This window comes from Motacilla alba, chromosome 5 (genome assembly GCF_015832195.1).
Source record: "Motacilla alba alba isolate MOTALB_02 chromosome 5, Motacilla_alba_V1.0_pri, whole genome shotgun sequence".
Taxonomy (NCBI): domain Eukaryota; kingdom Metazoa; phylum Chordata; class Aves; order Passeriformes; family Motacillidae; genus Motacilla; species Motacilla alba.
The window spans coordinates 35,693,726-35,705,939 of NC_052020.1; positions in this window are offsets into that span (position 1 = coordinate 35,693,726).

A 12,214-nucleotide genomic window follows, 5' to 3' on the forward strand; every position below is an offset into this window, starting at 1 on the left:
CTCTCAGTACTTGACAGCATGACCTGAGTTTCTGCAGTAACAGCCTTTGGTCACATGGATCTTCTGCAAGTTGGGAATGAAGAAGAGATCAAGAAACCTCAAAAAAAACCAAAACAACTTGGAGCAGCTGTCTGAAAATACTTAGATGAAATTACTAAACATAGAGTGTAGTAAATATGGGGAATGAAATGTCTATGGTTGATTATTGAAATATTTGTGTATATAAAGAAGTGGATGTTGGAGCAGGGGTTTTAACAGTAAAGGTGGTCAGCCTGCTACAGGTAAATATTGGTTAAAACTCAGATGTAGAGTTTTGAAAAATGAATGTCAACAGTTTTATCTAATTTTAGTACTGTATTGGTGAATTGTCTAGCTCTAACATGAGTTTGATTTTGTTATCTTATTATCTTGTGGTCACACAAATAAGCCTGATTTTATGTCCTTTATGTCACTGTTATGAGTTGGAAAGTTTCTTTTCACAGATAACCACTTTCTTTATTCTTCTTTTTGACTTAAACCCAAAACTTTAAATTCATAACATGATCATACTACTTGTCTCCTACAAAACAGACCAAAACAAAACCCACCTAAGGTTTATAAAAATCTTAAAATATTCTTTTGGTCTCTTTTTGTCTGTACTTTTATGTGTGCACTGCAGTTTTGATGCGCTTGTTCGTGTCTGGAGATTTCTGATTGCTAGCAGGTAGATATCAGGGTGATCCCTTTCCATATCCTAACCTGCTTTTTATAAAAGAGTGCTGGAAAGACAAGCAAGGAAACCATTGAAACATTATGAAGGATAAACATGAGCTTTCAGTAACATCAATGAGTGAGGTGAAGATGTTCATCTCAACTGTGCTTCCTTTCTGTGCTAGAAGTTTGTGGATAGGGTGCTTTTAAGCCCTTCCATTGATAGTGTAAAAGGGAGGAGGTGATGGAAAACTCTTTCCTATATACGCTTGTCTCTGACCTCTAGGGTGAGTGTTAGTCTTACAGAGTTTGGGGCACAAAGTTCTCTATGTCCGGTGTGGAGTTTTGACCCCACAGAGTCATGGATTAGCATGTGGCCTTCAACTGAACTTGGCACAGCAAAGCAGTGGGGACATACATTCAAGCCTTAAATTGTTCATCAGCATCCCTGCTCCTGAAGCATGCTGCCCTGAGAGTTTTGTCAGTTTTTACTTTAAAATAGTTTTGAGTAGTATTACCACCACATACTGCAGGTCAAAGTGTTCTTTAGAGGATACAATGATTCTCTGACCTGAAATACTTCTGAGGAAGTAGAAATCAAGCTCTATTCTCCTTGGGATTGTGCATGGTACTATCAAGTATTATTTTGTTTTCTTTCTTCTTTTCAAAGAAAGCAGTTTCTAAGAAAAATCAGAGGACTGAACTGTTATCTGTCAGAGGTGTGTTTTTGTAGCATGATAGTGACACCATAAGGTAAATGCCCAGGTCATTCAATGAAGGCATTGAAGATGTAATCCTGCTGGAATCATTTGGAAGACTGTCTGTGGCAGAGTAAGTGAATTGTAAAACAAATTCTCAGTCATGGCTATAGTTCCTCTTTGAATGAAATGTAATGCTTTGGGTTTTTTTTGTTCTGTTTTCTGTTATTCGGGAGGGGGCAAAGCTGGTGTGCATGTAATGTGATTGTCAAAGCTGAGCTCTGACCCTGTTGGTAAATGAGCAAAAAATTTAACATCAAACACACTAAAAGGCAATGCAGACATCTACATCCTGTCGTAGATGTATATCTGTATGCAGAGTATTACGAGGAAGTGGATGCTTCTGATTTTCTCCAAGACCATGTGCTTTTCGTGAACGGAAGGATCTCTTAGCTCCCTTTGGATTTTGACTGCTGCCCCATATCCATTATTTTACGTAAAACATTTGCTGTAATAAATGTGTTTTTTAGGTACTGATCTGTAAATGTTTTGAGTCTGATTACCTGAAATGCTGTCCTTTCCCACCCTACATTTTTCTTTATTTTTCTTCTCATACACTTCCTGCTCATCCCTAAAACAGTAGACCTGCTCAGCTAGAGTTCTGTCACTATGAAGAAAGGATTCTCCTGCAGGCTGCAGGGCTTTATCATTTGGGAGTACTTGGCTTTAGATCTTGGCTGTCTTCCTTTGCAGCATAAGAATTTGTTTGTTAACTTCTGGACTTGCTACAAACCTTGTTCTTCTCCCTAAAGTTGGTGGGGATGAGTGTGCCAAAGTGAATGTCTACAGGCAGTTATTTGTTTTTGTGCATTAATTTATGGGACATGTGCTCAGAGCCCTAGGATGGCAAAATTTCTTCTGAAATGTAAAGAAAAGAGTAGCTTAAAACTTCTGAGTCTTCTTCCTTCCGATGTACTCCTTAAGGAAACCTACAGCTATTCTTGCAGTGAATAGTAATAAGTATGTTCCTGAACTACTCTGGATGATAAATATCTCTATATTCAGAATTGTCTAACAAAAAGTAAGCAATTGTCTTCTTGAAGACATATTGCATGTCCAGCTGAAGTGAAGGACTACTAGAAAGTGTGCTAAATATGAGCAAATAGGATGTGCAAATAGCTTAGCTCATCAGAAGGAAACCAAGATAGAGTGGGGATTTTAAGAGCTGAGTTTTTAACTGACCGGAAGGAAATGTTTATGGTGGGTGTTCTTTCCGTTCTGGGGCTTTCAGTGGCTTCTGTCTGTGTTTATAACACGAGGACATGTCCTGACACATTCCATTCCCAGTGCTGCAGTGCTCTTAAATAACATCTAGCTGTGTGCTTGATGAGGAGATGCTGAAAGCAGTTTGCATCGGCCTTTTCCCCTTTCAATGTGAAACCCAAGAGCTTTAAAAGGTTTCATGTAGGATAAGGAAGTTTCCCACTTTGACAAAATTCTCAGGAATATAGATTGTTGGCCAAAACCACAATCTCAACAGTTTCTATGGTTTTTTTTTCTTGACTGGTTGTCCTTTTTTAAAAAGAAAAAGATTTGAATTGGAAACAACTTTTTCCTATTTTTTTTAATGAGAAATGTTGGAATTTACTATTAAAAGAAAGGATTAGAATTAGCTAAGTAACCTGGAAATACCAGTGAAGTATTCAAATTAAAGGCAGTCATCTGTGATTAGTTTTTCTAGTGACCTCATAGTTTTCTTACTAGCAACTAGATTCTTTTTTAAGGCTTTAAGTGTGTTTTGTTTGCAGGGATATTAATGCCATTTTAAAACTATAGTTGCATGTAGTAGTTTCTGTGTTGAAGTAGCTGCATACAGGAGGCCCTGGATTATTCATTATTCTGATGGTGCGTGAAAGAAATCTAGATTTCTTCCCGAGAATATAAGAATGAGACAGCTGACATTCTTTATTGTTAAAGAACAACTAGGGTGACCTTTTTTTGCCTGGATTGGTGGAAGTTTGCTTTCAACTGCAGCTGGCAATAGTGCAACTTCAGTATCTGGAGCACCCATGTACAAAGGAAAGAGAACCATTCTGTGAATATAACTTTCAGAGAGGGAAGTTTAGGTAGAGCAGATGAAAGTATGTCTTTATTTTTTCCTTACTGGAAATCTGATTGCAAGAATGACTATCATAATCTGTTTTATAGTCTTAGGACATAATCTGGCTGAATATAAATGCCAGATGTGTATTCTCTAACCTGTCTCTCAAAAATATTTAGCAGACTTGTGTTCCTGCATTCATTATATTTTCATTTCTGACTGTACCCAGTTTCTTTTTTTAAAGAGATGATGCCTACACATGCCCAAAATCATACTAACACAATGGCAGCATTAGTTCAGATTAAAAGGTTTAGTGAGTGTTGTCAGAAAAGAGTCTTTGATTAATCTGATAAAGGTAGAGCAAGTCATGTGCTATTGTTAAAATGCTGGTCTTCACCTTAAAGGAGAAGTAGAAGCTAAGTGGGGATGGCAGTGTTGCCTTTCTGCTTTGGTGTGGCTTCAGTTAGTGAGGAGGGAATGAAAGTTTTTGTTTGCTTGTGAAGTCCCCAGCAGACGGCTCCGACGTGATCACTGGAAGTCTCACATATGTGCATGTGTGCACGGAGGGTTATGAAAAGGGCTCCCTGGCGCTGCTGTTTGCTCATTAATCTAGGAACTCTTGTGTCCCCAAATGTCTCAGATTCAGCTATGTATAGCACAACATGTTGAGTTTTCCAGCTTGTCTTGGAAACTCAAATTTACTGTAAGTGCATGCATTTTTAGTCTCTCTGCTTCCTGAACAGCATCCATGCTTTATCAATATAACTTGGTATTTAGGAAGGAGAAAAGAAAATAAAGGTGAATAAATTTCAGAAAAATCTAGGAGTTTCTGTATTGTGAATTTGACCCTGTTTCTCTGTCTGTGGAAGAGATCCAGCTGCATTGTTCCTACAGGCGCTCTCAGGGTAGCTGAGTATTTTGTTTCTAGGCAGGGCACAGTCTCAAAGATTGGCATTTCATATGCAGTTGGGTCCTTGAAACCTTTGGTAAATGGCTGTGTACTGTTCTCTTTAAATACTGCAGAGGAAAAATTCTCTCCCTCTGATTTTTAAAATAAAATTTAGAAAACTATCCTCTTGCTTCACATTGGCAATGTGAGTCTTTGCCCTTTTCCTCAAGAGGCTTAAAGGAACACTCTTCCATTCCTCAACTGCAAACTTTCCCTCATCCTTCTGATTTTAATTGATGTAGGAGATAATGAATTGTGTAAATGGAAGAAAGAAGTTCACATACGTGCATGACATCATGTGCACATTCTGAGGAAATAATTGAATTTCCCTTTTGACTCTAAAAAATAGTTGTTATAAGGATGTGTGTAAAAATGCATGGGCACGAGTATGGTGGTCTTCTCAAATCTAGGGATCTGATCTCAGCCTTTGGTTTATTGGAAGAACTGCAAATGGTATTTTTAGCTAGCTTACTGCTAAAAATTCTCTGGCCCTCCCTACTGCCCCAAATGAAACAAGTAGCAAAGAGTGACCTTGCCTGACTTGCATCACCCACTATTACTCTGTTGCCTTGCCCATTTATTACAGCCAGCTGTTCTCTCTTGTATTATGCTTAAATCACAAGTTTCTGGAACAAGGAACTTTTCATGCTGTGTGGTATTTGGCACCTTCTTGGGACCACACCTGTACAGTAAAAAAAAGCAAGTGTACAATAGCTGGGATTATGCTGAGTTTTGTAAATCATATTGGCAAAATTTAATTGGATATAATACCAATAGGATGGTAATACTTTGCGTATATTTTTAGAAAGAATAAGGATACAATAGGAACTGCCTTTAGAATTGAGAGGCCTTAGAATGATTTTATCTTCACTCCTTTTTTTTTCCCCCCAGCCTATATTTTTTCTGTTTTCCCTTGCTAGGTGGTAGACCTCCATGGCTATTTAGTTGTTTCTGCTAACAAAATTCTGGAATTTGTGGAGACTGCACAGATTGTTTAAGAAATGTGTGGCTGGGGGCAGGGGCGTGGAGTTAGATAACATTTAATAATAATATTTAAAAGGCCATAAAATAGGGACCCAAATATGGAAATGGATAAGAACTAGAGTTAAGAAGAAGGTCTTCAAAGGGTAGTTGCTAATAAAGTATTAATGTAGTTGTTAATAAAGGTGAAGATGCAAAAATAAGCTGCACAGGGGAACGGTTGCATGCATTAATGTAATGGTTCTAGCTCGACGCTATGCAAGTGGATTTTTTTTGACTATTTCTATGTATTGAAGTTGTCCTGTTTAATCAATACATCATGTTCATTAATCACTATTAATCAGTATTAATATAATACACTCATTAGGTTTTTAAATTTATGCTACTGTTGAGATGAAACAATTCTTGACACACCAGAGATTTTACAAAATAAGTGTTGTCATTGAATATACAAATGTAGGTTGTAATCATTCATATGGTTTGGAAATTAATCCATGTTTTTCTTCTAAACCTGTGAAATAGATTCCACGGTTTTCTCTGTGTCTTACTTTAGTGATTCAGTAGCGTTATGGGAAGAAAGATTCTGCAGCTAGCCAAGCTAAATCTTCTTTACTGCAAGATACATGGAATTCTTGTAGTTCTATTGCAAGTGGACGTGGTGGATATTCATTACTGTCACCTTTATGGTGATCTTTAGATGCCAGAAGACTTTTATGGCCCATTTTTCTCTCACTGCTTTTTGTGACTCCCTTAACTTTGTCCAAGTAACACAATCTCTTAAGCTTTTTTTGTAGTTTTGTTCAAATTTTTTTTTTTTTTTGCCTTTCTAAGTATATTGGTGGTCCAAACTGGGTGCAGTCCTGACCACTCTATGAGTACAAATGACACCTGTTGAATACCTCCTGTGTCTTGTAAACAAGACACAATAACAAGTAAGGCTGATTAACCTCATGGCTAATGTACTATGATTGTATTACCAGTGTCATCTTAAAATAGTACCATTCATTCTGTGAGGCTGGTTTGTTCCCCTATTGCATAGTTTTGTGGGTGTTTCTGTCCACTTGAGAAGCTCAGATGGTGTGAACCACTGTGTTACAGGCTCCTCCTCACTCAGTAGGCACGTGAGTGACAGAGAGATGTGGGATGAGGCATTCTGCCTTTCAAAGAAGTGGAGAGGCAGGTGGCTTTCTTATTAATTGCTCCTGAAACACTAGCTATTAAATCATGCTACAACTCTGTGATCTAATTCTGTCATTACAAAGGATGATAGAGAAAACACAAAAGACACAGGCTGGGAGCAAAGGCAGCCTTTAAAAATGGTTACTGAATTGAATGATGAGAATAGATGTGCCTCTTAAGGCATGTATACTTAATGCAAATGTCATTATCATGGCTGCCTTGCTTAGAAATGTAAAAATTGCTTTGTTCAGTGAGGATTCAAGAATTAATGTTTGTTCTTTATTGGATGCTTCTAACATTCAGGAGAGAAATATAGCTGGGTGAGTTAGTTAGATGTCTTCACAGCTGAATAACTTCAGTATATCCAAAATGTTTAAATGCTTCCCATTTATCAGAGTACCTAATCAACATTTTATAATTCCTGGTTCTAAAATTGAAAAAGTTTCTTGCAGTGTTCTTAGCTTTGTCTGCAAAGATACATGTGATGTTTTACAAACAATGCAAATATATTTGACACTGAATCCTATAATAAATATCTCATTTAGTACATGCTAATTTAAGATTCAATGTCATGTTTCCATAAGGTTTATTGACTATTAAGTTTATGGGTCCCTTCCTCATTTCCAGGGCCAGATAAAAGCAACAGTCCCCCCACCCCAAAATCCACGAATATTAATTTGTGGAATAAATACCACTGTTTGAAGGTCAGTGACCTGGCCTTTTAAACACACACCCCTCTCATTCTTCTCACTTTCTTTACATTCATAGGAAAGCACATCCCTAGAACTGCAGTGTGATTCCTCAGTGCAATAGAGGCCATTAATCAAGTTTTGCTGGTTTTGGAATGTGATATCAATATCACTCTCTTCAGTGTTGATAGTGCATTCCAAAGTCTTGAAGCAGCAGTTTGTTAAATGACAAGGCAAACAACTTACTGCGCACCTGTAAAAGGTAATAACATGAAAGGATTGCTTTCAGAAAAAATATTCTATTAGGAAATGTATTTCTCTAATGTTCTTCATTATATATTTATATTCAGCTATGCCCACCAGATCTGAACAATATACAGTACATTTACTCCATATTGTTCTGCAATAATTTGTGGTTTGAATGTGAAGGTTTTATTATCAAAAGTGTGGGATAACCATAGGACTAATGGATTGCCAAGCCACTCAGAAAGCACTAGTATATTGTGATGGTTTAAAAGCCAGCTGGAAAATTCAACCCTACTAAAGCTGCTCCCTTTCTCCCTGTGCCCCTTCTGCTAATGAAAGAGCAGGAATAACAATTTACTAAAATCACAAAACCCACAGCACTACCAAGAGCAAAAAACATCTCAAAGAGAGAGGGTGCTTTACCCACAGAAGGGCATTCACCACAGGGAACAAAAGGAGCACCTCCCAGATATAGTGCTGCCCATGTGGCCTCCAGACAAAAGACAATATGGTGAGGAGAGCCCAAGGAACCAGGGCCTGACAAGCCCCCCCTGGAAGCCTGACCATCTGCGCTGCGCTGCTTGCTGGTGTCTCCGGACTGCCATGCCCAAATTATGTCACATAACTGGAACATTTTTAATGTGTGTCTCGGAACTGAGAGGCTTTACTGGGGGCTCGTGTTATGGAAGATTGTGTCTTTGAGTTTGGAGTAGAAGGAGAAGATCCCTGGTGAACTTGTGTGGTTTTCATTGTGCTGCTTTGAATAGGCACAAAAATACCTTATCTTTAGCAGGGACATGTGAGTTCTTTTGGCTAGCAAAGCTTTACTGTGAATGTGGTTTAGATAAGCTTCCGTCATCATTTCAGTGGTCAGGGGGATCTGAAGGCTTGCTAGCTCAGTTTAGTATTACTCATTTAGCCCACAAGAGGTAGTTTCATTCTGAGCAGCAGCCCACTGCTTGGGCCCAGCAGTGAGATTTTATGGTTGGCATGAGCTGGTGTGCCCCCCATGAAGGCAGGATAAGGTGTGATGTGGCCGGGGGTTTCCAGCCATGGACCTGGTGCTGTGAATGGACCACAAGTAAGCTGCCTTCAGCTGAAATTCAGAGCTCTGTGAATGAGTTTCTTTTAACAATGAAGCAGGCAAAAGAAAGCATAGAACTAGGCAGATCAAAAACAAATTCCAAAATGTGTCTGTTCTCCATGAAATACCATAATGCTTTCAGGAGCACAATAGGATTTGCGAAATATTTCTCTACAGAAGCTTTCAGTAATAAAGTGTTAAGTTTTAATTTATTTAAAAAAGAATACCAAATTGTTTGATCTATGAAAGTCCCTTCTTTTAAAATTAATTTATCACTTCGAAAAATCAGACCTGCTTGAACCATTCTAAAAAGCTACTTACTTTCCTATTTGATTAAAATATTGTGGCCAGTTTTCATGTTTCTTCTCTCATACACAACTCAATTCGCACAACTTGATGTTCATCATTGAAAGCGTTCACTGTTTCAGGTCTTCTCAGGCTGAATTAAATGTAGGAGTGGCGCTCATGTTTTCAGTCTGAATGGCTTCCTCCTTTCTCTCCTAAGAGATTCTGCTCAGCAATGCTGATCAGCAACCCGGACGGCAAATCAAGCAGAACTCTTGCAGACCTTGTGCACACAGAAGCTGTTGAGCAACATCACAGGAATTCCTTCTTTCTCTGCCACTTGGCTGTCACTCTCTTAAAATGATGGTTTGTACTGGCTGCAGCCTCCAGCCCCAAAATGTTAGCCAGGGGACAGGACATGTTTGAATCAATGGCCCAGCAGAGAGCTGTGCATTAAGACAGCAGACAAGTTCATTATAGCTAAAGGCCAGGAGGCACACAGCCCCAAGTTCTTGTGTTGTGCAGAAAGGAGGACAGGATGCTTTCCCTCAGAGGTTTTATGTCACGGCTCAGATCTCCAGGTTAACATCTGGGAGCTGGCACACTGCCAGCCATGTGAGCAAAGCCCGAGCGTGCCCTGGAGAAGTGACCCCTGCAGAGTTCCAACACCTCTGCTCCTTTCTTTGCTTTGTCCCAGTTTGCCTGTGATCACCTGCCTCCACTGAACATTTGCTCATGTTTTATCACTGTGTTTCGGTTTCTTTTCTCACAGACCGATTTACTTGCATTTTTCCTGGCTAAAAATCTTTTATTCTGCCAATATCGAAACCTTCCTTAATCTCTTCACTCAGTTCATGAGAACTTTACTGTTACTTAGAATTTGACCAATATAAATTGGTCACAGATAAATAAATATTTTCATGTTTCTAAATTAATTACTCCTCCTTGTCATTTAAAACAAGTTTTTGTTTGAGCCTGTTCATGGTCTGAAAATAAGCACATGTATTGGTTGGGATGTAAAACAGAGCTCATGGCATTTATATGTGTTTTTGTGTTGGCTGTTACTTTGAGATGTCCTTATTGTGCGTATAGTTTTCAAAGTCTGTTCTCTTAAGAAAGCAGCTTTTCTCTTTCTCTACCACTGTGAGATTACTTTAAATAATTATCTTTGTGAAAACTAATGTCATCTTGCTGTTGCTACTGTTACTTTATTTTGTCAGGAAAGCAACTGAGGCAAATCACTCAAATTTCTCTATTAAGTAATGACCTTACTGTAAAAACTAACTCTCCTTGTTTGACTGAATGCATAAGAATAATAATCCTTACTGTGGGTTAGTTTAAAAAAAAAAAAAGGGTTTTATTTCTGTATTTCATGCAGTAGGTTTGACCTCTAAGCTAAAAAAGAAAAGGTCTGTGAGACCTCCATTCACATTCACCACTGAACCTTAGAACTCAGCAAACAGGAAAAATAAAGACTTAATGCATCAGGCTTGCATGACAGACAGACCCTCTCCATGAATTACATCTCTTTTAATCAGATGTGAATTGTATTATAGCCAGAATAAAGGTTGTGTGTGCTAGAGGCTAAGCTCTTGAATCAGGAAGCCATTTTTTATTATTCTTCAGGCTCTTATACTGTTGAAACCTGCTGCAATTCAAGTGTCAGTAGACAAGCTGATGCTGACGAAAGTAAACATTGCAAAAATCCTGTTTATAGAGAGAATCATAAAGTGATATGTCTGAGCACATTATTTCCATTTAGAAGACTTCCAGTGTTGCATCAGTGCATTTCACTAGATAACTGAAATTAATATTATTGGGTTTTGTTTTGTTGGTGCAGACATTGTTACTGTGACTTCATGTCTACACATACATGTTTACTACATGTTGAAATGGTTTTAATATTTTGACTTCCAATAAGTAAAAATATAATTTTTACTGTTTTTTTTTTTTTTGTTTCTGTTCATGCTTTGCTGAATGTTATGTACATAAATTTTAATTGTGGCAAAGATTCAAACTCAGTTTTTAAAAAGCAATTAAAGCAGCCTGCATAGGAAAAGAAATTTCAAAATGTGTTAAGTGCAGAATGGATCTAGATGCAACTCTTCCATATCTCAAATGACATTTAATGATAGGATGAAACTAAAGAACCACCACTTGGTCTCCTGGTTTTGTTTTATGAGCAATGGCTGTTGGAGACACTGAATTTCAGAAGCAGGCTCAAGACCACAATTTCATACAGACACACCCCTCAGTTTGGTCCATTTTTTGCTTCCAGGACTGTTTTTTTTTGTAGGCACACAGTTTATGGTAATTGGGAGTGGGGCTGGGGCCAAGCCTCATCCCCAATGGGTACAGCTGTGAGAAGCAGGTGAGCAGCAGTGACAGCAATGAGCCATGGAGTGCCCAGGGACACTGACCAACCACCAAAGGGAACAGAGGGCACACAGGGGCAATGCATGAACATGAGGGGTGTAAAAGGCTGGGCTAAAGAACAAGAAGAGCAGATGCTTGCAGCCTTCTGAAGTGGTCTGGTGTCACTCTGAATGGGTTGAAGCTTTCTGAAATTGTGTGATGATACTCTGTGTAGTCTCTGTAATTGCCTCAACTGCGACATGTGCTGCAGCATTTTTGTGCATCCACTTTTTACTTATCATGCCTTTCATCACATCATAAGTGAAGTCCCAGTTAAAAGCTACATGTTGTACTAGACTCTACGTGCTGAAAGCTAGATGCTGTGAAAGCCAGCTGTGGATCCAGCCAGATTAGCAAAGGGTATTCTCTGGCCTCTGAAAATAAGCAGGGAAGGTGTGCACTGGAACAACTTTCACTCTATCTTCTCCAGGTTTTCTGCCCTATTCTGTCCATGTCCAAGTTGGTTATGATTCAGGAGCTATGTTTTACATCATTTTACTGAGAACTCTCTCTCGTTTCTGTGTGCTTTAAAACTGGACTGTAATACAGCCCTCCGGGAGTTTTTCACAAACAGTTTGAAAATCCATGCAATGGAGTTAGTGAGATGTAACCTCGTCATGTGTCCCAAGGTAATATGTTCTGGATGGTTAAACAAATCCTTCAGTTAAAACAAGGATTGGAGTGACTGACTTCTTTGGTGTCCTTGGAGCATATTTGGAAAACTGGTGCTCAAAAGACTTATGAGGTTGTTAAAAGATGTTCCTCTGGGGGTGGACAGCGTGTTTTGATGCACACTCTTGTCTAACAAGCCAACTCAGATCCATTTACAGTATCAGAAGTGCACTGCAGAGTCCCCTTTTGACTGTTCAGTCATAATCTGGTGAAAATGGTTTGTCC